Raw genomic sequence first — 27,382 nt, 5'->3', positions numbered from 1 at the left:
CGAGGCGCAACAGTAGTAAATTTACAGGTTGTTACAGTTACTAAACACAACAACAACAACAGCCTGTGAATTCCCACTGCTGGGCTAAAGGCCTCCTCTCCCTTTAAGGAGAAGTTTTGGAAAATTCCACCACGCTGTTCCAATGCAGGTTGGTGGAATACACATGTGGCAGAAGTTCTATGAAATTTGTCACATGCAGGTTTCTTCACAATGTTTTCCTTCACCGCAGAGCACGAGATGAATTATAAAGGCAAATTAAGCACATAAATCAGCGGTGCTTGCCTGGGTTTGAACCCGCAATCATCGGTTAAGATGCACGCGTTCTAACCACTGGGCCATCTCAGCTCATACTCATACTAAACACATATGTTTCAAATAAAAAAAGCAGAAAGGCTCCAAATCCTCTCATTACTCTGTTACATATGAGTCACAAAGAATAGAGAACTTATGTAAAAAATATAGTAAATATTGAACTGCCTCATTCGATATACAAAAGTATGGTAATTATATTCAGATATTAATTTTTATTTTCTTATTTCTATGCGAAAGAAAGACGTAGAATAATATAAAACGAGTGAAAAATGAATGCTCGATGTAAGATAGGATTATAATTATCGAGTGGGCGGATTTATCTCCAACGAAATGACGATGAAGGAATACCGAGCTGGATAAAATGAAAGAATAAAACAGAATAGAGGATGATTAAATTTTAAAAAGATTCCTATCTATTATGTTCGAGATGTACTACATTTCTCTTATCAATAATAATTTATAAATGTGAAAGTAACTTGTCTGTCTGTCTGTTACATATGCTACTGTTTTGCTAAACACTTGACAAGCAACAAGCTAAGGTGGAAATATTATTACATCCATATTATTCCGAACATTTTACCGTTTCTAGGTAAGTGAAAATCTTTTTTATTTTAGTTATTGTAATTATTCTGTAAAAAAAAAATTCAATAACTAAATGTAGTGATTAATTATAACAAAATGTATAGTATAAAAAAACAGAGATTACTAAAAAAAGCAAGATAATAGTTATTTTTATCCAGACTCTAACTATAAAAAAATGAATTTCTAACTTAAACCATTTCAGTGACTCTTCAGGACACTATCGTCCTTCAAATATATTTCAATAATTATGGATGTACCAGATATAACTAAAGATATATCTTCAAGAGTTAACCTAGCCAATTTTATTCACTGGCGACCTCATTGTATTGTTTATATGATAATCTTAAAACTCTGAGCCAAGTGTATCGATTTGATGTTAAAAGATTTTAAAATACGTAAATATCTGTAGTTTCCTATAAAATAACTTGAATAACAACGACCTATTATATGAGAAGTCAAAGAATTATTTTTAATTGAAAAAAAAATCTGTTTTTAATTCGAATTCAACTACCTACCCACATATACCTACTTTTAGCTTCTTTTTTGAGCCTTAAGTTAGTAAGGTACAAAATTGGTAAGCTATCAAGGTATTATAAAAACAAAAAGTATACAAAGGCATATTTCTATCTTTCAAAGTACACTCAAAATAACCTTTCATTATTAAATCTTATTCATGTGTCACGTACCTTGACGATATAACAAACACCGATTAAAATTATTTTTTTGCAAATTCGAATATACAAATTAAAATGTACGTATATGAAAAAATCGTCCGCTGCGAAACAGGATCGGATAATCGGCTGAAACAATAAAAAGATGAGTTTTACAGCTAAAATACGGCCGTGGAATTTTGATCGGTGTCAGAAAGTTATTATACGTTTTTTTTATGAGATAGGTGGAAAACGAGCAGGCGGCTTATCTGATGGAAAGTGACTACCACATACTGACATCTGCAACACCAGGGGGTTTGCAGGTGCGTTGCCAGCCTTTAAGGAAGGAGCAAGCTCTTTTCTTGAAGGTTCCCATGTAGTATCGATTCGGAAAAACCGCCGGCGAAAGCTGGTTCCTCAAAGTGGTTGTGTGAGGCAGAAAAATATCAAGCATTTGTCAATTATGACCAAATTTATAATTTTATTTATTTAAAAACCCTAAAAGTAATTACCTAGGTATTATGCTTTATGGTTTTAAGTAAATTTTATTATTGCCTCAGAAGAGCTGGTACTTTTTACTCAGAAGATCTGATACGCGATTCAAAGACGAAATGCTCCTAATACACTTGTATTCATTATTTTTACAGTAACTATTTTTAATTTTTAGTTTATATATTTTTTTATTTTTAAATTAAAATTGCAGTAAGGGCAAAAGGATGACGAAACTTATACAATGAATGTTAGAGTTACACCTTGGAAGGAGATTGGATATTTTTGTCCCTATCTTTCAACGCGGATACACATATGACAGATTTTCAGGTAAAGGTTTTCTTTAAGAAGAAAATCATAATGTCAGAATACGATATGCGATATAGAATAATAATTGTAAGGATACACGGATCAAAATGGCGCGTCATGGTGAGGCGTTTGTGACATTTCTTGAGATACGAACTATATCCTTACATAATCGCTCGCTTGCAAAAATTACTACCCCTATGACGATAGAGCGTTAAAATTTAATTTCTGGCATACTTTCTGAGTCAAACTCTCATCAATAGCGTGAACCTTATCTAAGACTGTATTATGTTCGTGTTTTCCGTCTATTCGGTTTTTCTAATTATGTAACGTTCAAAGTGATACGTTTGTGGCAAGGAGAATAAAAGAAAATTTGATTTCGTTGCTGTCAGTTGCAGGCGTTCTTTCTTGGATATGTTTATAAGTATTAAACGGGATACAGAATACGTGTATCGTGCTATAAAGTTGAGTGATTTGTAGAAAATATTAAATGTTATTCCTTCTTTAGCTTTTATTTAATTCTAAATTTAAATTTTAGTTTAGATTGCAGGACTGTTTGGCCGTCTGGGTAATCAATATGAATAAATTATCTGTTGTCAAACTGATCTGTTTCTACATTGAAGGATGTGTGAATCAAAGTTACTGTTACATGATCATATAATATTAGGATTTTGAGAAACCTTTGTCGTAGGTTTATACAAACACTACTAATCTAATTAATATTGTCATACTTTAAAGCCAACTCAGCAAATGTTAGTCACAGTATAGACTTATATTTATATATTTATTTTACACGATAGACTTATTATTATTTTGACTTTTCACGTCCAAATAATTTTAGCGAATAATTAATTAATTCCCAGAACAAGTGACGTTGATATATTAAATATATCATTATACAATTTGTTAAAATAAATCAAATATAACAACTCATTTATCAAATCATGTGAAAAGCATGAACGATTTTGATACAGAACACTGCTTACATTAGTGACGGGTGATGTGATTTCATTACTTATTTCCAGAACGCGCGTCACATATGATGAAGACACAATCATATTTTATCTTAAGATAAAGTATCGCCGTACAATGTAAACACATAATACATATTCATCTCATAGATCTTAAGATACAAGTGGTATAGACATCTTAACATTAAGGAAATACATTCAGAATGTAAACGATTCATAGATATTGTCGCATCACATATACTATACTTAACAGCTTGAAACTTTGAAACTCAGTTTAAAGGCTTGATATAATTAAATGGTTTAAAAAATATAAAGCACATTTATTTTTCAAGTGTACGCATTTTAATATAACAAAAAAAAATATTATAGACTAAGTTACTCCTTACTACATCAGTTATGTATCATTGAAAATTACGTCAAAATCGGTCCAGCCGTTCCAGATAAGCCGGAACAAACAGACAGACTAAAATTGTAAAAGATGTCATTTTGGTATATATACCGTGTATACATACATATGCATTGAGTGAAATAGGGCTATTTAAATATTACAGACACTTCGATTTTATTATATGTAATAGATATTTACTAAGTTGTCATTTTATTGCCAGAAATATATGTATTTTATCATGACGTCAGAGGCAGTCGCCTGTTGTATATTTAAAGATAAACTTCAATTTTAAATCAATACATCTTTCTTTAGGTGTAACATCCGAGTATTTCATAAAGCTCCGAAAATATATCTAAACACATTGAAGTTTTATTCAATATATATACATATATCTGATTATTATATTTAAAAATAAGTGTAGATTCATTGATTTTATATTGAGTTTATATCTGTAATTGCAGGGAGACAATATCTTCTTTAAGATTCTCTTCAGTAGACTAAAACTAGTTGCAGCTTAGGTTTTTTTGAATAAATCACCATAATCGACTATTCAAAAATACTAAGTTAAAATTTATGTGTGTTCGCATTGTCTAACAATGCTTTTATTCTTCGAAAACGTGAAAGTCGCAGATGCAATTGTCTATTAGTCTGTTTGAAACTACAGTGTCCAACTCTCCGAGAGTTCACATGATTGCAGAGCGAACTAGAAAACTTTACGACAATAGATATTGGTGTAAACTCTTCACCTTTAATAGCTATTATACAATTAATTTTATAAATAAATAAATATTGGACCACATCACATACATTACTCTGATCCCAATGTAAGTAACTAAAGCCCTTGTGTTATGGAAAATCAGAAGTAACGATGGTACCACGAACACGTAGACTTAAGACAACATAGAAAATTAATGAACTTTTTCTACATTCACTCGGCTGGAAAAACCGGTGAACACACTACTTGACCACGGAGGTTTTAGGATTTTATGTCGATTTCAATACCTAAGAACTGTATAAAAGTTTAATTGATTGATTTCAAGTGAGGTTTTCAATGTCATCAGTATTTTTGACGTGAATACGTCTTTAAATTTGACTCCATTGAATTTCCTTCCTAAATTCAATCAGCTCATGGTAACAATATCGGAAGATATGGTTTGGTGTTACAGCTACACTTGTCTATCTATTCGTTAGATCGGTGAGGCATGTGTCACGCACAGCGGTAGACAAGCACCGACATTTCCGTTTCGTATAAATTTTGACTCAGAAAAGCGACCTTCGCTTGAGTTTCCATCGTTATCTCATGTTCGAGATCTATTGATTGTGTATATAAAACTTTAGTGTGGAAAAGTTGTGGTAAGAATAAATATCGGCGTAACCAAAAAAAGTCAAGAAAATATAAAGAGACCGTATACAGTTGGAAAGGGATTCTCAAGCTAAATTGAATGAGACCCATAACATACCATATGACAGAAGAAACTTTGCCAGAAACGGAAACGATTGAAGGTTTCCAAATGTAACGAAGATGGTGAAATTTGTCGAATCGAAATTCGTTCCAATAATTTTGGTTCATTAATTGATTACCTTATTTACGATTAGTTTCATACATTTCATTTCACAGAATTGTAATTAATAAAGTTGTAACATAATTATTGTTGGATTTTTTATGTATGTAACAAAGAAATCCAAAGGATTTCTTTATAAGGTACCTCTACAAGAATAAAAGAAACCCCCATAAAATCATAACTGTCCATCTCTCCACATCATTATTTGTCAAGACCAGCTTGTCTCCGGAATGCGCAGAGGTAAAAAATTTAAATTGATACAACATACTCTTTGTCTATCTATCTGGTACGGAACCCTCAGTGCGTAAGTCTAAATCTACCATCCCCGGTTTTTATCGACAATAAACCTTCGAAAATAGGCGTTTATGTAGGATTAAATTCGTGGCCGAAGCAATTGTTTGCTTTTAGAACAGGCATATACATTGCTTCTTGAATCTTAATCATAACGTACAATAATACGCTGAAAGGATATATTTACAGAGATGTACACGTAATCACGCAAAACTCACGGCTTGTCGTTCCTTTACATTAAAATAATTAATTTTCTAATGACTGACAACTCCATGTTTATTGACGCGTGTATTTTCGTCAAATAAATAATTTCATTTCGTATAATTGTATACATATATGTGTTTGTATATTAACAATAATGTATGTAACCATCTTTACGTGACTCACAGCAGTGTCACGTATTTAATACTGTCTGAGAAAATCGAACAAATATCTTTCATTCTAATATTAGTAAATTCAGGAATGTTTTATTGTATGTAACTTATTATTAAGTTAAAGTATATAATTTACTTTGTGGTAGGGCTTTGTGCAAACCCGTCTGGTTAGGTACCACACACTCATCTGTTATTCTACCGCCAAACAACAGTACTCAGTAATGTCGTGTTCCAGTTTGAAGGGTGAGTAAACCAGTGTAACTACAGGCACAAAGACATAACACCTTAGTTCTCAAGGTTGGTGGCACATTGACGATGAAAGAAATAGTTAATATTTCTTACGGCGTCATTGTCTATGGGTGATGGTGACCAATTACCATCAGGTGGCCCATACGCTCGTTCGTCAACCTATACCATAAAAAAACGTATATGTTACGTATATAATAAAAGACAGAAAAGACATACATTATCATCATCATCATATGTGATTCCAAAATATACGGCTTTTTAAATCTAGTATGGCAATTTTCAGGGTAAATAATTTGATTACTACAGAGGATATTCCGAGTTTATATTACATTAAAATCTTTAGGGTATATCGAACAACTTAAAGTGGTTAGTAAACCAATTTAAGTTGATACCGCTCTGTACAGGATTGCGTGGGCTAAGTACCACCGACTTATCATATATCCTACCACCAAATGGTATTGCTTAAGATTGTTATGTTCTGGTTTCAGTATTCAGAACATTAAGAACATAACATGACACTTCCCAAGATTAGTAGTGCATTGGTCACATAAGAAATATTTAAAATTAGGTACACGCGGCACCAAATTCTGAGATTAGTGTTTTTTTATGTAATAGGCCGTGGGACGGGCAAATGACCACCCGATATTGAGTGGTAACCACCGCCCATACCCAAAAACCTTGGAAATTAAGATGTTATTTTCCACGTTACACTCACTAACACTTTAAACCGTAACTCAAAATTACTAAGTATTGCTTTTTGGTGGCAGAATATGTGATGAGTGAGTGGTACCTAACTCAAAGGGCTTGAATTAAGCCACCGACTTGATAGAGTGCTGTGTACTTATTATATCGGGAAGTACATACATCAGTCCACCAATGACAGAATAAAATAGCGCACATGTTACGTCAGTATAAATCAAAATAAGTCTTCATTCGTTTACGCTTATTTGGTACAATAATAGTACAAATATGTATTTATCAGTTTTATTGCCAGCCGTCTTCCTGACGCCAACTTTTCTCGGAAATGTATAAACTAATAATATCAGTGACAGGCCCCGTAAATATCTCAATATTCGACAAAGGTCTTGTCGAGGAATTGACTTCGGAACTTCATTGCCAGCATATAGCTAATATTGAAATTCTTCAAAAAGTGCGAGTATCCTAATATTTTGTCACTGACATTTCATATTTTATTCCATGACTGAATTTTAAATGTCAATATTTCTAAAAAAAATCAATTTTCTTTTTCATGTAGTTAACGCCTATAATGCGGTACAATGCAGATAAAAACACTTTATTAAAGATTTTTTTTCCTGGGATATATACCTATTGGAAGAAATAGATTACGGCACCGCCTAATGACTTTCCATCGCGTACTTAATGTCGAACGCTCACTACTGAAAGACGTTTTTGTTCCTTAGACCTATCCTGTTTTAGATTTCCCGACTGTCTTTTTTTATTAGAATGTTGTATGTATGTACTTAACAGGACTTCGACGGCCTCATCGGTGTAGTGGTGGACGAGGTTTTGGGCTCAAAGCCCAAGACAAGTCTATAAATAGTTATCAGGATAAATATTTATTATCTATCAGTAATAGAGTCAGGAAGTTGAAGTGTATACCTCTAAAAGCATAAAAGGCCTGCGGGTAAGATCCTTCCGGTCGTGTTGGGTTTGTCTTAACATCGTATTCGTACGTATCCTAAGAGTGACTGAATAGATAGTGCACTTTAATATGTCCAGCTTTATTCGCTGGTCTCCTCAGCAATCAATATATTATTCATTTTATTAATTCCAGCAGTATCATATTTATAATTAGAATTACCTCTATCATGTTTAATCACCATGACAAATCAGACGCGACTGAAAAGAAAAGACATTAGTTCAATGATTTAATCTTTTCTGAGGCGCGAGACTGTAAACTACCAATTTCCAAATTTTAGTCTGATTAAAACCCCAAATGGCCACTGGGCCAAGTCTTCGATTAAGATTATTTTCTAACTACTAAGTTAGAAATTATAAATTGCAATGGAAATCTGTCTTTTAAGACCGACAAGCAAAAATCTAATTGTCTTATATACTACTTTGTGCTTATAATTCATTTCGCGCTTTAGATTAAGACATCGTGAAGAAATGTGTATGTGTCATATGGAAAGTCTGTTAAATTTATATCTAACTAACAGTACAGGACAGGAGCAAAGTATATGGATAGGCTCCGAATCTTCTCAATGAATAAATGTGGCACTTTTAAGGGAAAAGTTACTTTTATGTTGTATGTAACGAAACGCTTGGCCCTTGGAGTAGTGGTGCAAAAAGCTTCATCAAAAGTATAACACCTCGCCCCATTGCCTCCACTGGTGACAGGAGGTTGGTTCGTTTTTTGCCCAGAGGAATGGAATTGCGATTCAACGGGGAAATGCTGCTATCATTCTTGCCACTATTCCACGCGGTCAAGATTTATATAGTAACGAGTTTTGGTACATATTTGTATATATTTAAGGATTTAATCTTTTATGTTTAACTGAAAATTATAATAAGTAAATTTACTTACTCACCGTACTCGAAAATTAAACTCAAGAGCCCAAGAAGATGAAGCAATCAAATAAAGACAGATGTTAAGGACAAATATTGTTGCTCTACTAAAATTAAAGTCATAGAGTTATATTGATGACATTCAATTGTCATCTATTGTTCTAATTTAGGACATGTGATTGGAGATGATGCAATCAAAAAACTATACTTGGTTGTAAAACTCATTCGATGATACGTGCAAATGTTTAATGTGTTCAGTGGATCACATTTACAAATTGCTCGTTGAGCCCATAATGGCCAACAAATTAGCGAGCATCAAAATAATAATTTTAGCAGATATTTGAAATAATTTATGTATATGAAGGCACAAGGCCTTCATCAAAATTCATCACGGTTATTGCACATACGTGTTTGTAATTAATTAAACCGTACCCCTAATGCTTTTTCAGCAAAAAATATAACAATCTTTCAGTAACAGTTATTGCACGTATTACATCAATCTTGTGATTAAGTAAAGTAACAGCCTGTACAATTTCCCACTGCTGAGATAAGGCCTCCTCTTCCATTAAGGAGAGGGTTTGGAACATATTCCAGAACGCTGTTCCAATGCGGGTTGGTGGAATGCACATGTGGCAGAATTCCGATGAAATTAGACACATGCAGGTTTCCTCACGATGCTTTCCTTCACCGCCGAGCACGAGATAAACACAAATTAAGCACATATATATACAGTGGTGCTTGCCTGGGTTTGAACCCGCAATCGTCGGTTAAGATGCACGCGATCTAACCACTGGGCCATCTCAGCTCAATCTTGCAATAAATAAATACTATATAGCAAATTGTCAATGACGTGACGTGGCGCGCTGGTGACATTGCGATTTCTTCTTAATCAAAATGGTCGCCTCGCTACCATAAAATGCCAGTAACAAGGCCCTCTTTTTATAGACACGTTCATAAGGTAACTAAGGCACTATTGTAGTAAATTTTTAATTCATTTTTCCTACTATCAATTCATTATTTAGCTACATTTAAACATTTTTGCAGATAACTAGGTTAATGTCGTTGAAAATGAAAAACAAATGTTTCCACAACGAAGCCAAGTTATAATAGAAGAAAAAGTATAATCATAGAAAAATACATTTCACAGGTTGTGTAGACTAAGTTATTATAAGAAATATAACATAGCATAAAAAACGTATAACCGGGCTTTCAAAATTATTTATACCTAAAGTAATATCCACTGTGTCTAATGTTTAATGTTTGTCCGTGCAGAATTATCAAAAAATTTTCTAAGATAATTTTGCTAAATATTATTTTAAACTGCACTAATTTGCTGTTGTCCTGCTTTTTATTTTGGAGATATATACTTTATTTTATTAGTGTATTTGGGTGCTTAGTTAAGCTTAGATCTATTCTTTTATCAAAGCACAAAAATAATATAAAATATTTATATGATTTAATTTAACGAATTACCTTACCTATATTAATTGGGTCTCACTAAACGAATGTGACGTCATGAATGTGGCCGATAAAAAAAAACCGTGACAATAAAACTATTATCGGCGCAATCACCTCTCGATACGTTTATTGGTGTAATAAATCGAGAGACATAACTATTCTGTTTGATTTTCATTCGTTATTTTTATTTTATCGTGCAAGAGTAAATAAGGTATAGTACGACACAACTTAGATGTAACATCGGCAAAATTCGTTAAACTGTACACATTCGAATTAAGTACGCTATCCCAAATTATCAATATTTATTTCTTTACACGAACGTAATAACTTGTAATATCATATTACCTAATATATTTGCCAATGGGACACGTCGATTTACATGCCCTTGCTTTCTCGGATTTAACTGACGCGGGAATCTATAGCGACGAATAGCATCGAATGGCGCTAGGGAGCTATTTCTATTGGTTGTATAAATCTTCAGTAATCGGTTTTATTGAATTTGCCGATGCTACATCTTTGTTGTGTTGTACTATACGTATTGAAGTTGTATTGCTAAGGAACACAAAGATTTAAATTTAGAATTGTATCAAAATGTTTAAATTTGTCATAACATGATGATATGACAGTATCGTATTTGATATTTTTATGTTCCGTACGTAAATTGTGCCATATTTATTATCTTATGCCATCAGTCTGGAAAGTATAACATTTCTACCAGAATGCAGCGTGTTTTAGAGAATATTTTGGTATATAATATTACTGTATAAATTGATGCAATTTGCAGTTTTATACGTTTGACTATTGACGTGACAATTGTCACGTTTTTGTCATATATATTTGAGAATTCAAAAGTTTGCACTAAAATGTCACGTGATGCGTACACGAGCAAACATTGTTTGTAGAAAATATTTGCGAACAATATATATTGATATCGATATCGAGACTAATGTCACGGACCAAATTAAAATAATATTTTGGTCAAAAGGTTTGTTATAGCAGATTCCATTTGATCTATATTTATTATATGGATAATATTTCTAAAAAAGCCTAAGTAGCTTGTTAGGAAATGTAAATTTAAAAAAATCTTAACACTTTGGTATCAGACACGATACAGAAGCATTGTACTAAAAAATTAATCTTTATCTACTTAAAAACAATAACTTGCATTCAGCCCTGAGATTTTAAGCTTCACTACATAGTACACAAAGTCGCTTTTTCTATTCCTATATCCCTATGTATGCCTAAATATTTGAAACTACGCAACAGATTTTGATGAGGTTTTTTTAATAGATAGAGTGATTGGCGAGTAAGGTTTTTTATAAAATACATGGATAGTAAAGTAACACTTATAGTAGTAAAGAAACACTGATAATTATAGAAGTTTCTAATGTGATGTCCTAAATAAACAAATTCTGTATTATATTTAGTATCATTATATATAATAATATGGGAAGTTGGGGCGGGTTACTAGTAAAATTACAAAATACTCATCCTCATTCTAAGAAAGGCTAGCCGATGGGCTGAAATGATATAACTAAATAATAACGAGAATATAATAATAACAATAAACGTCCAGACTACGATCTTATATAAAAAATAAAGAAAAACAACCAATAATACTTTATCAAATTGATTTATGTGAACATGTGAAACAAAAAACAACATTGACGGAAAACTAACCTAATTTTATATTCTCGAAACAAAGTTTACTTGACAACCGGCATTAATCCATTTCTGTTGACAGGAACATGATGTATAACATTACGTAACGAATATTCGGTCTTATATGTGTTAAAGACGCGGATCTCGAGATAAGAGCGACCCGAGATACAAATCTAGCGTGTATACGTACGTTACAAAACGTCGATGATTCTAAATTCAAATCCGAAGCCAGGACTTCTTAATTCAGTTTATTTAATTTTTTATCATGCTCAGCAGTTAAATAAAATCGTAAGGAAGCTGGCACGTGGTGGTTGACAATCTGTTACATGTATCCATTAAACTGCATTGGAGCAGTCTAGTGTAAGATTCAAACGTTCTCCTCTTACAGGCACAAGAGACATAACATCTTAGGTCTCAATGTTGCTGCCACATTGGTGATGTAAGGAATTGTTAATATTTCTCATAGCTCTATTGCCTATGAGTGGTGGTGACCACTCACCATCATGTGACCTATTTAATTGTACGCCTATCTATATCACAAAAGGAAAAAAAGAAACAGTGATACTAAAGCCCATAATTTTCGGGAACTTGTAAATAAATAACTCTACAGTTAAATGAGAAGCAATACAGATATCATTTATTTAATTTCAACGAAATACTAATCGAGATTTTTCCCTGCAATAAATTGAAAACATTTACATTTGTCGTCGTAAATAAATACCATATATACATATATCAGGACTCTTATATACATATATATTATATTTATACACTCAAATATGTCAACAAAATAAAAACAATCGTAAACATTTTCCAGTTAATTAAATAATATCTTTTCCCCTACAAAATTAGGTCATAGAGATTGCGAAATTTTTTCCTACTTGAAAATAACAAATCACTTGTAAATTAGTCTCAGAATAACGAAGATATTTTTAATTCCCGACAAGATAACTTCTTGGTAATGACACTTTAAGAAACTCAAGTCTAGAGTGTAATGAGCAGGATTTGTTCCTTGTCCGAGTTCAAATATATTAATTAGAAAAAGTAACTTTCAAACGTCGTCGAGATATTTCCATTGACAAAGATTAATGTTTATTTATTTGTCCATTTTTAGTCACAAATGTCAGTTCAGCTCTAAAAATGATTGGGTATGTATTTCCGAATTTGTTACGGTATTGACAATTTAATTAATTTGTTAATTGTATTAACATAAATGCTGTTCCAATCCAATTGAAAAAAGACAATACATTTTTTTTGTGATATTCATTTCCGTGTGTTTTTTACTCCACCTACCACCACTATAATTGGTGAATACGAATTAATTAGTCTAATACGAAATGGTGATACTTTGTATTGCTTTGTCCCGATTTCTATAATGAGTTAGACGAAGATAAGCAGCGTAGGTAATACTTATGTCAAGTATCATTATATAGTAAACAAAACAAAGTCGCTCACCGCTGTTTGTCTATATGTATGCTTAGATTGTTAAAATTGCGCAACAAATTTGCAGTTTGCTCACTGTATCTGAATGATTCGAGAGGAAGGTTACATATATTGTTACATACATTGTCCAAGTATATACAATACTTGGACAATGTAGAAACACTCATAATTTAGACAGTATATCTAGTACGCATTCGTGCGCAGCCGGGTAGAATCGCTAATTAATCATATGATTAATACAGAAGTATTAATGTTAGAAAACTCTTCTAGTAATTTTTCGAAGATCTATCTAAGATATTAAGTACGTTCGGTTAGATTTTTTATCAATTATTGACAAAAAATTGTAGCTGTTTTAATCAACAATTACGCCAAAAGGTCCAGTGGAGACACGAGAAACATTTAGCGAAGTTCTATTACGAACTTGTTCTATATTTCTAATTATAAGAATTATTTGCATCATGTTTAATGATGGTGAAAAAGTTGGTGAGGAAACCAGCTTAAGTCTTGCCAAATTCCGACATTTTTAGCTCCATTAAACAGGATATCTGCGTTGTAGAATTAAATCCAAATTTTCCCCTAAAAAGAGAACCTCGGCCAGTACTGCAACGTTGTGAGGCTTTGAGGCTTGAATTAATCCATACTTTAACTTATGCTTATAAAAGATTATCTTATAAACCTTTAAATTTAGTAGCATAATTTTCTAAAAATGAGGCTGTTACAGTTGCAGTTTGCAGTTATTGGGTGGTAAGGCTTTGTGCACAATCATCAGATACTACCTCCATCTACATCACATTCTACCTCCAAACAACAGTAATTGGTAATGTTGTGTTCCGGTTTGAAGGGTGAGGGAGCCAGTATAACTACAGGAACAAGGGACATAACATCTTAGTTCCCAAGGTTGGTGGCGCATTGGCGATGAAAGGAATGGTTAATGTTACTTTCAGCGCCATTGTTCTTGGGCGGTGGTGACCACTTACCATCAGGGCCCATATGCTCGTCTGCCAACCAATAGCACGAAAAAAATCCTATAAAACAGCCATTTACAATAGATTGCCCCACTTGCCTAACCCAATTGTCGTCAAAACGAATACGAAACGGGGAAAACGTCACCGTTTTCCTTAAGACCGATGACATCGTAAAAACTATTTCGTAGCTACACTTAATTACGTTTACACTAATCCCTTTCTTTGAACATTGATCAATCAAACGGAATAAATGATACTAATTTCTCTGACATAAGAAAGTATGTAATTACATTATTACATCTGAACAACAATGATGCAAATAGTACAAACAACAACAGCCTGTTAAATCCCACTGCTGGGCTAAAGACCTCCGCTCCGTTTGAGGAGAAGGTTTGGAACATATTCCACCACGCTGTTCCAATGCGGGTCGGTGGAATACACATGTGGCAGAATTTCTATGAAATTTGTTACATGCAGGTTTCCTTACGATGTTTTCCTTCACTCCTGAGCACGAGATGAATTATAAAGACAAATTAAGCACATGAAACAGCGGTTCTTACCTGGGTTTGAACCCACAATCATCGGTTAAGATGCACGCGTTCTAACCACTGGGCCATCTCGACTCTCACAAATAGTACAATGTTAATGCATATCAACTTTACAACCACAAGCATTTTGTAGCTTATACAACCTCTCTGTAAAACCATAGTTTTTCTACAACGATATGACCGCAAGTTTATTTGTGAAAAAATGCAATTCAGGGTTATTTGAAATACAGTAACAAATAATTTACTCGCATTTACCCATAACAGATAATATGTGTTAATTTTTAAAATTTTCTAAATAATTGTTTGAATTTTTTTATTATTCCGTGCGCAAAGTAATGATGGAGTTTTCTTTGTATTCAAAGAAATTATACGGAACTAGCGGTGTACCTAATAGCTTATCCCTTTGGGAACGTTAAACAGAAACTGAACGATTTGGAATTTCATAAACAAACTTCATGATTTAATTTCAACCTTCATCCAGTCCTGTTAAGGGACGAATGTTCAAAAATACTGTTATTTTTTTTTACTCGTCTTCAGAAAGTATAATGATCAACTTTCATATACATAACATCAATAGTGAACAACTTTTTCTACAGCTACAACATTTCTCTTACCCAAAATTCACCCTCTTAATGGAATAAATTTTGAAAAACGCTATAATATTTGTTTTTTATACATAATTTGAAGGCCAAATATTTTTAGTTTCAAAAAGGTGTAACTTCCATACAAAATTTCACCCCCTATTTAACTCCCATACGATACATAAAATCAGTATTATTCTTAGAGACAGAAATAATCCGATTTCCGTAAAATGACAAACCTTTATGAGAATTTTCATTCTCTATTTGACCCCTTATGGGATAATTTTCTAAATAAAATGAAACAGATATCACTTATTTCTGATATAATAAGTAAATGAAACGCCCTAACACTGAATTCCATATTTATAAATTTCAATTCAATGAGGAATTCCTGTGCAAAACTCAAATACTGCTCGTTAGCCACCTATGTCATAAAAAAAGAACAAAAAAAAAAGATCCATTGTCTATGCGTTGTATGTCAGTCAGTCATTTTTAAATTCTAAGTAGTTTAACCTATTTATAATAAGTTGGTAAATCTTGACGTCTCACCTTCAAACTTTCTCGTGACAAACTTTTTGACGACATTATATTGGCATTACCAAATGGTGTCCCGGTGGAATTAAAAAAATAGAAATAGTTCAGATTTTGTTTGAATGTTAACGACTCGTTTTTCGAGTACTCAAGGCACACAAGTATACGAAAATATTTTTAAAGCTAGTAATTTATACGTAGAAAGTCATGTAGCTTCAATGAAAATACTACGAACTTTTTTACATTAGTGATTTTTATTGATAAACAAAACACAGTCAAAGTATTACCTTTATATATTTTATTTATGTTGATACTATTTACATTTTAAACACCAACGTCTAACGTGCAATATAAAATTACAAATTTTGAATTTAATATTGGTTAATAGAAGCCAAAGAAGCGTAAAATTCAAATAATCCTAAATCTATTATGAACAAAAGCCGGAACAATGAGGCAAAAATCACTTACTTTCTGATCCGATCCGAATTTTAAAAGCACTCAATCGAATTGCGGCCTTACAATTTGACATTGTGTTTTAAATTCATTTCATTTCTGAGAGTGACATAGATTACGTTTATATCTTTCTTCGGATATAATAATAACGGATAATCGATAAAAGGAAAAAAATAATAATTTGATTCTGATAAATCTGATCGATTTTGTTCAAGTTTTCAATGGAAATTAGCCAACTATGCTAGAAATATTATAATGCACGAGTGTGTGATAGTAATATTACAAAAGACACGTTTGTGTGCGCTAAGTATCGAGAAAAGCTAAAGAAGCATCTAACAAACTAGGTTGACAATTGATCATCATACCATAGGTAACAAGATGGAAACGACATCTTGTCTCCACATCACTATAATTTATAGTGTTTCCAGATTTCTCAACTAAAGTAAAATCCTCCTCCTCATTGGAGGATACACTTCACAAAACTTTTTACGGGATAAGTTTGCTCATAAAAGTAAAACACTCATCGTAATGTCGCATTTGATGTGAGACATCTGTCAACTCAACATGGACCCTCTTGCCCGTCTCTTTACACGGTTCAATCCTACACACAGATTGCAGGAAAGCGAGAGTGAAGAACACATTTAAATAACTGTGTGTACGTAATCGCAGATGCATATCTGTGTTCAGTGTTCTAGAACAGTCTAGAACACTCATAATTGAATGGAACAGGTATTAACGTTGCGTAATGAGTTACATGAGCTATACGTGATTTTCAAAGGAGTACCAACTCTTCAGAAAACTAATAAAATCACAAAAATCTAATAGCTCTGTACTGGCCAAAATTATGGCACAAACATGGCATGGCAAACAAGCAAGAGGCTCACCTGATGGAAAATAACTACAACCGCCCATGAACATCTGCAACACCAGTAAGGTTGCAGGTGCGTTGTCGGTCTTAAAGAATGATGTGCGCTCTTTTGTTGAAGGTTCTCCAGTAGTATCGATTCGGAGAAGCCTCCTTTAAAAGCTGGTCCCAGAGAGCGGTTGTGTGAGACAGAAAATGTCTCAAAAATAATATGTGTCTCATAAACCAACCTTGTAACCATTAAATCAAGTACTTTACCTAATCTTATTAGTACAATAAATTATGTCAAAAACACCTTCGTGTTGACAACATAAACGATGATAATTATACAACGCTTGAATTGGACGTAAAAATCAGCATGATTATACAGCCGAGTCAACAGAGGTAATGAAAGTTCACTAACTATGCAATATTTCCGGTGCTCCGTCGCTTTCCGTTCTCGGTACACTTGTTTGCCCTCATTTTACATTCCAGTCATTTGTTGGTTTCGATAATATAAACATGCAAATATAAAATAACACACAACATTGAGTTTCATGTGTTCATAAACTTTTTTTTTATTTAAATTTCGATAAAACGGAATTCTAAATGTAGGGCAGTTAAGTATTAAGTTGTTGTAGTTGTTCTATTTTTAAATAATAACGAAGCATTTGTAAGGATTCCTTACATTTTTGACGAGTCTGTTTGTTGACGTAATATTTGAGTGAAACTGACTGACTCATATGCTGCGGCAAACAGAATTACACTCTCTTAATATGCCGTCGTGCCTTGCTCTGCGAGACGTGTTAACTACCAGCATTTTCTATTTATTCATAATAAAATGTGTTTATTTTAGTAAGGAATCTCGTTTGCGATTTAATTATTTTTCTGAGTACTTATTCATTGGTTTTCTTCGACTATAAATACTTTTAACGCACATACGATGTTTCCATTTGCCAGAAGTGTCATGACGGACACATTTTCTTATATTTCACGAACGTTACGTATATTTTAAGTTAAATATATGAATATGTACAAGTACATGAGCGTAGGTTTTTACAAGCATCTTGAATCGTTATGCAACTAAGTAGTTTTTCTTTACCATTTTTTTTAAATTCAATGCTAAAGCTAAGATATTAATTGAATATAATTAAATTTATGTAATATATCCGATCTGAAAGGCAAGAAGTATTAATTCCATACTCTTTATTATCTGTTTTCAACATTACCTTGTGAACTGTTGAATTGCTACAATATCATAAATCGTTAGGTAAATACATGTATTAGATCGGCGTACACAGCTTGGAATTCGGCAGTTCAATTTTATCTGTTGCAGATGTATGAAAAAGTTTGCATATAAAATTAGAAGTTCATCAAAATATCCTCGATCCTCCATAATATTAATTAAGGGGATACGAACCAAATATTTAAAAAAAAATATCTAGTTTGTGGGACTTTTATGCGAGGTCGTCTTGATATGTACAGTCGGGGTAAGAAAGGGTTCGTCACGTTAAGGTTTACATATTTTCGTGTGCTCAGTATGAGCGATAATCTGCTTTACTGATCAAGAATGACATATTGCGTCGCAATGATTTGATATTTAGATTGAAAAGGTACTAAGAGTTTAACACTTGATGAAAGAATGAATTTGAAAACTGACGAAGGTACAAATTGTACCATCAAGAATACTTACTATTGTTTTGTTATGAAGGCGAGTGAGACAGTGTATAAACAGGCACAATGGACGTAATATTTTTAGCTGGATAAACTATTTGTCAGTCAGTCTGCCAATTCAAAATAAAATAGGCAGTTAGTTTGTAATGAAATAAGATTCTCACTATCATGGACGTTTAGATTTTTATGTTAGTCGTTAAATACAACCGTTAACGTACATTAAGCGTTCCGATATTACCGCAGTGCGTCTGAATATCACAAACAAGGTTATTCGTAAGATTGAAATATAATGTTTATTTACGTTAGCGGTTGTAATTTTGATAATTTATTACCGAAAAATCGAAACATGTTAAAGTGGTCTGGCAACACTTTAAATGATTTAGTATCATGTTTTCATCTATAACGCGTAAAGGGGATGGTCAATAATTCATTTTAATTGATTAACTTGTTTATTGCCTATCGTTTAGTTATAATAAATTTTTACTAAAGACGAGTCCACATTCATAACATTTGAGATACTAATGTGGAAATATGTTTGTTTGTTACTTTTTCACGTCCAACTTACTCAACTGATTGTTGTGAATTTTAAGAACATTGAGGTATATAAAAATACAATTCTATTTTTTTGGATGGACTGTAACTGTTGGCCATAGCGGCCTCTAGTCCATATTCATAAAATTAGTGATACTAATGTGGAAATACTCTATGTTTGTTTGTTAATTTTTCACGTCCAACTTACTCAACTGATCATTGTGAATTTTACAAACATTGAGGTATATAAAAATACTTTCCTATTTTTTTTCTCAAATGGACAGCAGCTGTTATGGCCATAGTGTCCTCTACAGCGTCACCGGGCGGTTGGGCGAGTCGCGGAAGACTTCCGACTGGGAGTACCATGGGCTACACGTTACATCTGATTGCTAAGTTACTTTTGTGTTTATATTTATATCTAAAGCTTTTGCAAGGCAGTATTATTGAAATTTAGTACATTTTATTGTTATGTATAATAACTTGGTGGTAGGGCTTTGTGCAAGACCATCTGGGTAGGTACCGCACACTCATCGGATATCCTACTGACAGCAGCACCAGGTTTTTAATTTAATTAAATACATTTATATTGCATTAATGTACTCATAAGTCTATTAACTAAAATATAAGGCTGCATATCTCTAGTCCTTACATAACTTCACTCGTCGATCCGTAAAAATATAGTTGGGATACTGTTAACAAATTTCAATTGCTTGGAGTCTTTCATTCTTGTGTTTTGGAAATCACACGAAGTCGTTAATCCTGCGAATTAACTCTTCCTGACGGTGTCAGCCGTCTACCATTATGAGGGTAAGGTGAAAAGAGGTCACGTGTGTCTGAGTAAACTCTTTTGATGGCTCCTTTGAGAACGACCGCAGTAGCCCAAAACTGCCAGAAGGACATTATCATCGTAATATTAAATTATATTACTAATAGAGCATTCTATTTATTCGCAATACATCACGGAATAAGTTTTAATGGATCCGTCACGGAGGACCGATTTCAATCTCAAGTTTTGACAGATTTTTTGACCCAAATTAATTGACCATCCATATCCATTTCACTTATCTACTTCGATATGTACACGATATTTAATTAAATTAATCACGTGAGTTCGTAAACAATACGTTAGTTTTTAACTTCAATTCTGTTAATATATATAATCATTACAAAGTATAAAACAAAGTCGCTTACCGCTGTCTGTCCCTATTTATGTTTACATCTTTAAAATTACGCAACGGATTTTGATGCGGTTTTTTTAATAGATAGAGTGATTCGAGAGGAAGGTTGTATATAATACATAGACAATATAGTAAAGAAACACCGATAATTTAAGAAGTTTCTAATGTGGTGTCGTAAATAAACAAATTCTGTAGTATATTTAAAATCAGCATTGAACCAGCGCGAAGCCGTGGCTAGTTATTACTATAGCAGACTTATATAAAGGAAATTAAAATGTATGTCATAAATAGTGCATAACACGACATGTCATGATATCATGCGATGACTGTTATGACGTATATGAATACGTATATTTATTTCAAATGGATTCAGTCATGAACAATAGCGCATAAAGAAATCCGTTGAAATTGAATACTTGTTCTATAATTATATAATTCTTGGCATTGGATGTATTCTTGTTCTGTTGACATAATAATCCGGTCAAATTAGTCCAGAAAACAAGAATAAAGATACATAAACTTACAAGCTGATAATTGGTGACTGTTCAAAATATAATTATAGAAGTTCCCCACCATGCCTGTGTATGGAAAACATTTTACTCAAGGTCAAAAGTCAAAAATGATTTTTTTCTCGTTTTTCAGTAAAATGGTAAGTTTTATCAAAAAATACCACTCACAAAAATTGTAGACTTTTTCCTACAAGTTACCGTTTCTGAGATAAAGCAATTAAAAAAAAATGTAAGAGTTGTAAACGGGAACTTTATCAGTTTATTTATAGCATTTAAATCTATCTATCAACGAATATCTAGATAGAGTGGACTATAAATATATCAATAAAAACATTCAAAAATAGATGTCGTGGGACACCCTGCTGGACAAACACAAATTAATTGTTACTACAAAATATGATATGAATTTTCATATGAAAGAAAAGGACAGAAAGAAATTTTGGATCTTCTCTTACATGACGGTTTCTGCCAGTTCTCTCTTCGACAAACCGTATAAAAGGATTTTTTTCAAAAAAAAAACTGATATTTAGAAGAACATTTATACAACTTTATTTTTTGATATACAAATACAAGTAAAGGTAATACTTTTAATGGGTGTTCTGAATGAATAAATATCAAGCATGTGTGAGTAAAAGATATATGTGTCAATGCAAACACATAGCTTACACATGTTTGAGTGAGTTCAATTAATATAATCCCGATATTATTACACACAGACGAAGCCGCTTACGTCAGCTTTATAAACATTACGGTCTAGTTTGGCTTACAAAGAAACTCCCTGTTCCAATTTCATTTTGAAAAGTCTCAAAAGGCAATTATTTTAACACAATTCATACAAGTTCTAAGAAAGAAATTCCGCACTGTGCCGCAATACGTAATAAACTAACAATAGTTTCGTAGTTGTCTGATTTTTTTTATACTTCTAAGAACGAACAATAGTCCGTAATTAAGAGCGGTATAATGGCATTTTATTTGAATACACCGTACATTGCGCCGTCAGTGGACATGCGACTAGGTCACGCACGCTTGTAATAAATACAAAGTTTGCTATGCACGGGCGCGAGCGGAGGAGGAAGCGATTATGTAACGAATCTATGACGAATCAGAAAGGAATATTTACCACGTGACATTTGTGAATAAGGACTATTATTGCATGCACAAAAAGCAAAGAGGAAGACGGCAATATATTTTTATAAACTCGGTAGGTGAACTGTCAAGATGGCCCAGTGATTAGAACCCTGAATAGAACCACTGACTATTCATGTACTTAATTTTTGATTATAATTCATATCGTGTTCGGCGGTGAAGGAAAATAACGTGAGGAAACCTGCATGTGCCTAATTTCCATTCGAACAGTGTGATGGAATATGTTCCAAACCTTCTCCTCAAAGCCTTAACCCAGCAGTGGGAAATTTACGGGCTGTTGTTGTTGTTTTGAACTGTCAAATGGGTAACGTGATATTACCAACACCCATATACATTGGCTCTATAACAAATATTAACCTTACATTGACAAAGCGCCTTGTGCTGTTATAGCTCGTTCACAATTCAAACCGAAACACAATGATACTAAATATTGCAGTAGAATATATCTGATGAATAGGTACAGAAACGCCTTCACAAAGAAATATCTGTGAACTGAATATGGAAACGTCTAGATGTATCTTATCTCGGCCTGTTCCTGTACATCCATCAATAACGATTCTTTAATGATTAGACATTCTCATTCATAAATCGAATCTCAATTTAAGTGCAACTGATTCGTTCGATCGTATATGTACTCGAAAATAAATTGCAAGATTTGATTATACAAAGAGACTATCTTATATAAAAGTTCGTAATACTTTTCTAATCCATTTATTACTCGGACAAATTAATAATTGTGATGACATGTAATGATAATTAATTTTAGTCTGTTAATATATCTATAATATAATATATAATAATCTCATTACGTGACCTTATCAAAGAACAGCATGTTCTTAATTTAAAAGTCGGTACAAATTAATGAATCTGATCAGTAATTAAGCATCTCAGTTGCAATGTGTTACAAACATGCGTTAGTTGTTAAATACGCACTAATACACACACATACAAAGAAGCTATTTTATTTAAATTAGTTCTCAAGATCGGTGCATTGATATAATTAATGTAAGGAATGGGTAAAAATTCTTACAGCATCGATATTTATAGGCGGTGGGGACCACTTACCAACAAGTGGTCACCGCCACAGAAAGAACAAAGCATAATTGTATAATAACAATTAATTTCGAATTATTAACTAACAAAATTTTACATCATGCATACATATTCTAGGTCTTGTTCTAAAAAGAGGTTTAGTAGTAATAATTAAATATTTCACGAAAAATATAAAAATAATATTTCTATTTAATATTTTCTATACAAAAGAAATTCTGTTTGTTAGTATAAAAATCGCTTTCGTCATCGCTTTGTGCTTTAATGTGGAAAGAGGTTTAAATATAACCGCTTAGAAGCCATTCGTTTTTTAATTAGGAAAGTACACTTCGTTTTAGTGGTGTTATTTCAATAATTATATCGTTTATGACAGAACGAATTTTGGGCCTTTAGTAAAATAGCGAATGGAAGATTGTAATACATCGTAAAGTTCACTCACTGCAAATATACGTAGAAAATTATGCAATAAATTTAATGGAGTATTTTAAGATAATAGATAAATATAATAGAGAGATAGCTGACTGACTATAGATATATATTATACTAGCTATGCCCGCGACCTCGTACGCGTTTTAATTTAACATAAAAAATAGCCTAAGTTACACCATATTATATCAGTTATCTGCCAGTGAAATTCCCGTCAAAATCGGTACAGCCGTTCCAGATATTATTTGAACATGTCAAAATGAAAATATCAAATTCATCTGTTTAATTTATGTGTCAAAACTGACATAAAATTAAGTTATAAGATTTGACTCACAAATGATAGAAATTTTAGTCAAAAATAAGCGTTTATTTTCAATTATTATTTTCTTACATAATTAAATGATTATTTTACTGGGTTTCTTTACTTAGTTATCGAACAGCAATACTATATTTTATAGTAAATATTTTTTTAAATAAAAAAGGTCTCAAATTTTTTTCTATATCCACATTTTGCTCTGTTGATTTTATTAATATAAATAAAGATTTCCATATAGCTTAGGTTAAATATATATGTGAGTTAGCCGAGTTGTTAGCGTGATTTGTAGCTCATTTGCAAATCAAGGTCATAGTATACAATACGGTAGTATATTTCAACATTTTATAATTATATCTGTCATGATAATCTACTTCCATTAAGGTAGCTTTTAAATAAAATTAAGAAAGATTTTGGACTACTCGAGGTTTAATATTATTATTTATTTTTTTATAAAAATAACAGTTATAAACACGCAACGTTACATTGGAACCATAAATCAAACAAGAGAGCATTTTTAGGGTTAATTATTTATTAAATCAAATTATATATTTATTCAAATAGGCTAAAAGCACACTTGAATCTTCATGTTATATAGTTATAGGTATATTAATTATCCACCAAATCATGACCATATAGGATACAAGTTACCCTGCAGTACAAATGTGGTACAAATTCGAATAAACTAAACGTAAAATGAAGCTCTCTGGTGCAAAGGAATAAGATTAAAAATTGAATATATTGAAAAGGAATCTTTGTTGTTTTATGGTGAGACGAGAATATAGTTATACGTAGATATATAGTATATACCACCGAGTCTTTCTTATTAACTATTTTTTTCGATATATATCTATATAATATACCGTGAAAACGAGAGTGATGCTTTTACACCGCTTGTTAATAAATTATAATTTAAGTTTATGAAATAGTTTTTTTTCTACTTGAACACAGATGAACGCGAGTCTATTCAATAACTATAAAGCAACATTAAAATATAATAACAGAAAAATAATATGATTACATAAAAAACATGTCTGTTTCCTCTTTCAATATTCCATTTAATATGAATTGTGATAGAGATTTATACATTTAATAAAGAGTTATTAATGGTGTAAATAAAATACAAAATAATTAAAATAAAGTCCGCTGCGTAACTAAAAGAAATTAAAACTTAATATGCCAATAATTTCAATTTAAACTATATAAATATAGTACAGAGTTCATGTGAAAGTTATTATTAGTTATTAATTGTTATTAACGACTGTATCAAATAAAAAAATGCCCAAAGATTATAGATAGTACACAATTATATACTTTAAACATGTATATAATTATTTTATAATATAGCCCTTTAAATAACCTTAGTTTCTAACATAATATCACTATGGTTTTGTCTAAGTTTATAGTTAACTACTATTATGTAATCGATTGGATGAAACATCAAAAAAGTAATTAGGTCGTAATCCATTAAATAACGTAAGAAACGTAATAAAATAAATAGTTATGATTGATGAAGGGAAGTTCAAACTACAATAATGTATATGAAATATATCTAACAACTTATTATATAATTATTAATAAGAAACTTATTTCAATTATTAATAAAAAATACGGAAGAATTATTAAGATTTGAAACGCACTTTTCATTATCACGCTCCCCGAGTTTCCTAAATTTGATATCCAAATCTGAAATCTGTTTAAATGAATATTAAAAAGATATTAGAGATTTAGAAAAGAAAACCGTTACGAATGGAAACACATTAAAATTTTATACAATAACTGGGGCAGTCATCTAAAACGATATTGAAATGAATTATAAATAAATTACTTACAGGAAGTATTCGTTGGGTTTTTTTGTATGCGAAGAATATTACATTACCTTTAATTTTGTAATAGCAAAAATGAAATAATACAATTCCTTTAACAAATTATATTGTATTAACGCCATTTAACATTTACCGTCTAATTTAAATATATTTTCTTCCGTGATATTTATAATAAATTAACAAATTTGTAAAAATTTTACAAACAAATTAATAATTTCTACAACAAAGACACATAAAAATATATCAAATAATTGTTTACTAACCTTTAAAATAGTCTTAATTCAATTATTAATAATAAACAAAAACACACGCACAACACGATTAAATACACGTAAAATATTCACGTCTATCGCAACAGACACGTAACGACACGTAGCGCTCGTAGTGGAGTCTACGCGGTACTGCTACGTCGCGAACACTCGTTGCGCACGCTTGAACCGACAAGGCAAGTACAACTAATCTTATTCTCAATTCATTACGGCCTAGAATTGTCTATTTTTAATAAAAAAATAATCATGCAGCAATGTAGCGATTTGAAGCGCTTTAAAATTTATTATATTATATAAATATAGCTTTGTTTAAACAGCAATAGAAATACTTTTTTACACTTTTATTTTTGTATTGTATTGGATGTTGTTGCAAAAAATTGTGTTCGCACTTTATTGCTTATTTTAACATTTATAAAGTGGATTACAATTCAATTATAATCAACTGTTCAGTACAAAGCTTCTTAGAGGATTAAACAAATGCCTTTTTCTTTCGATGACTCTTTTTGTTGAATTGCCATGTTTTTATTATTTCCAATCCACATAAAAATGGAGCTTGTTAATATATTTATTGCTGCATATTTTTGTCATTTGTAACAAGATTTCAATGACTCTATTTTTTGAATATATAGCAAAAGTATTTAACATTGAATAAAAAATCTTTCATTAAAGATATTTATTTTATTTATCAAATACTTTATTGAAATAAAAACATAGAAACAAGTCATCGTGGCGTCCTGATGTGGAACTTAAGATAGGAATATTTTGTCTTCGAACAATATAATTAGTAGTAATTACGTAGTAAAAGAAAATTGGTGTTTTGGAAGTACTGTACTTAACTTTGTATGAATTTTGCCCGTACGAAATTAGGACGGGCCGCTAGTGATGTTATGCAATATCAACTCCCGACCTTTTGAGTTACCTTATCTGTTTCATTTTCTGTTTATCGATAAATCAAGGTTATATTTTAGAAGGCTTTTAAATCGTCATTTTACTGAATTATTTTAAGTGTATTATAGCATACATTTGAAACATAAAGTTGTTCAAATGAAAAAACTACATTTATATAATATAGTTCTTTAATGTAATATATATTACCATCATTTAAGTGATGGATAGCCTAGACTTAAATGAAAATATATATTCGGTGACTAGACTGGTGACGTTGCAGAAATAAATGTAATTATATACATATAGTCACACACGCAGTCATATCTGCGTGTGTGTTCGCTGGCATTAATTATATATTAAGATATATTATAGCTAGGTGTGTGA

The 27,382-nt window shown here is 31.8% G+C and overlaps 1 protein-coding gene across 1 annotated transcript in view; it reads right to left on the bottom strand.

The window, feature by feature from the left end:
• LOC124538061 (head-specific guanylate cyclase) overlaps positions 1-26,253 on the bottom strand; it is a 117,675-nt gene extending 91,422 nt beyond the window's left edge. The window contains exon 1 of the mRNA XM_047115070.1: positions 26,105-26,253. The gene's annotated coding sequence lies outside the window, so the exon portion shown is untranslated. The remainder of the gene's footprint in view (positions 1-26,104) is intronic.
• Positions 26,254-27,382: the final 1,129 nt, after the last annotated feature.

Source organism: Vanessa cardui, chromosome 19 (assembly GCF_905220365.1).
Source record: "Vanessa cardui chromosome 19, ilVanCard2.1, whole genome shotgun sequence".
Lineage (NCBI taxonomy): Eukaryota > Metazoa > Arthropoda > Insecta > Lepidoptera > Nymphalidae > Vanessa > Vanessa cardui.
The sequence above is the reverse complement of the archived record's forward strand: the minus strand, read 5'-3'. Positions and strand labels throughout refer to the sequence as shown.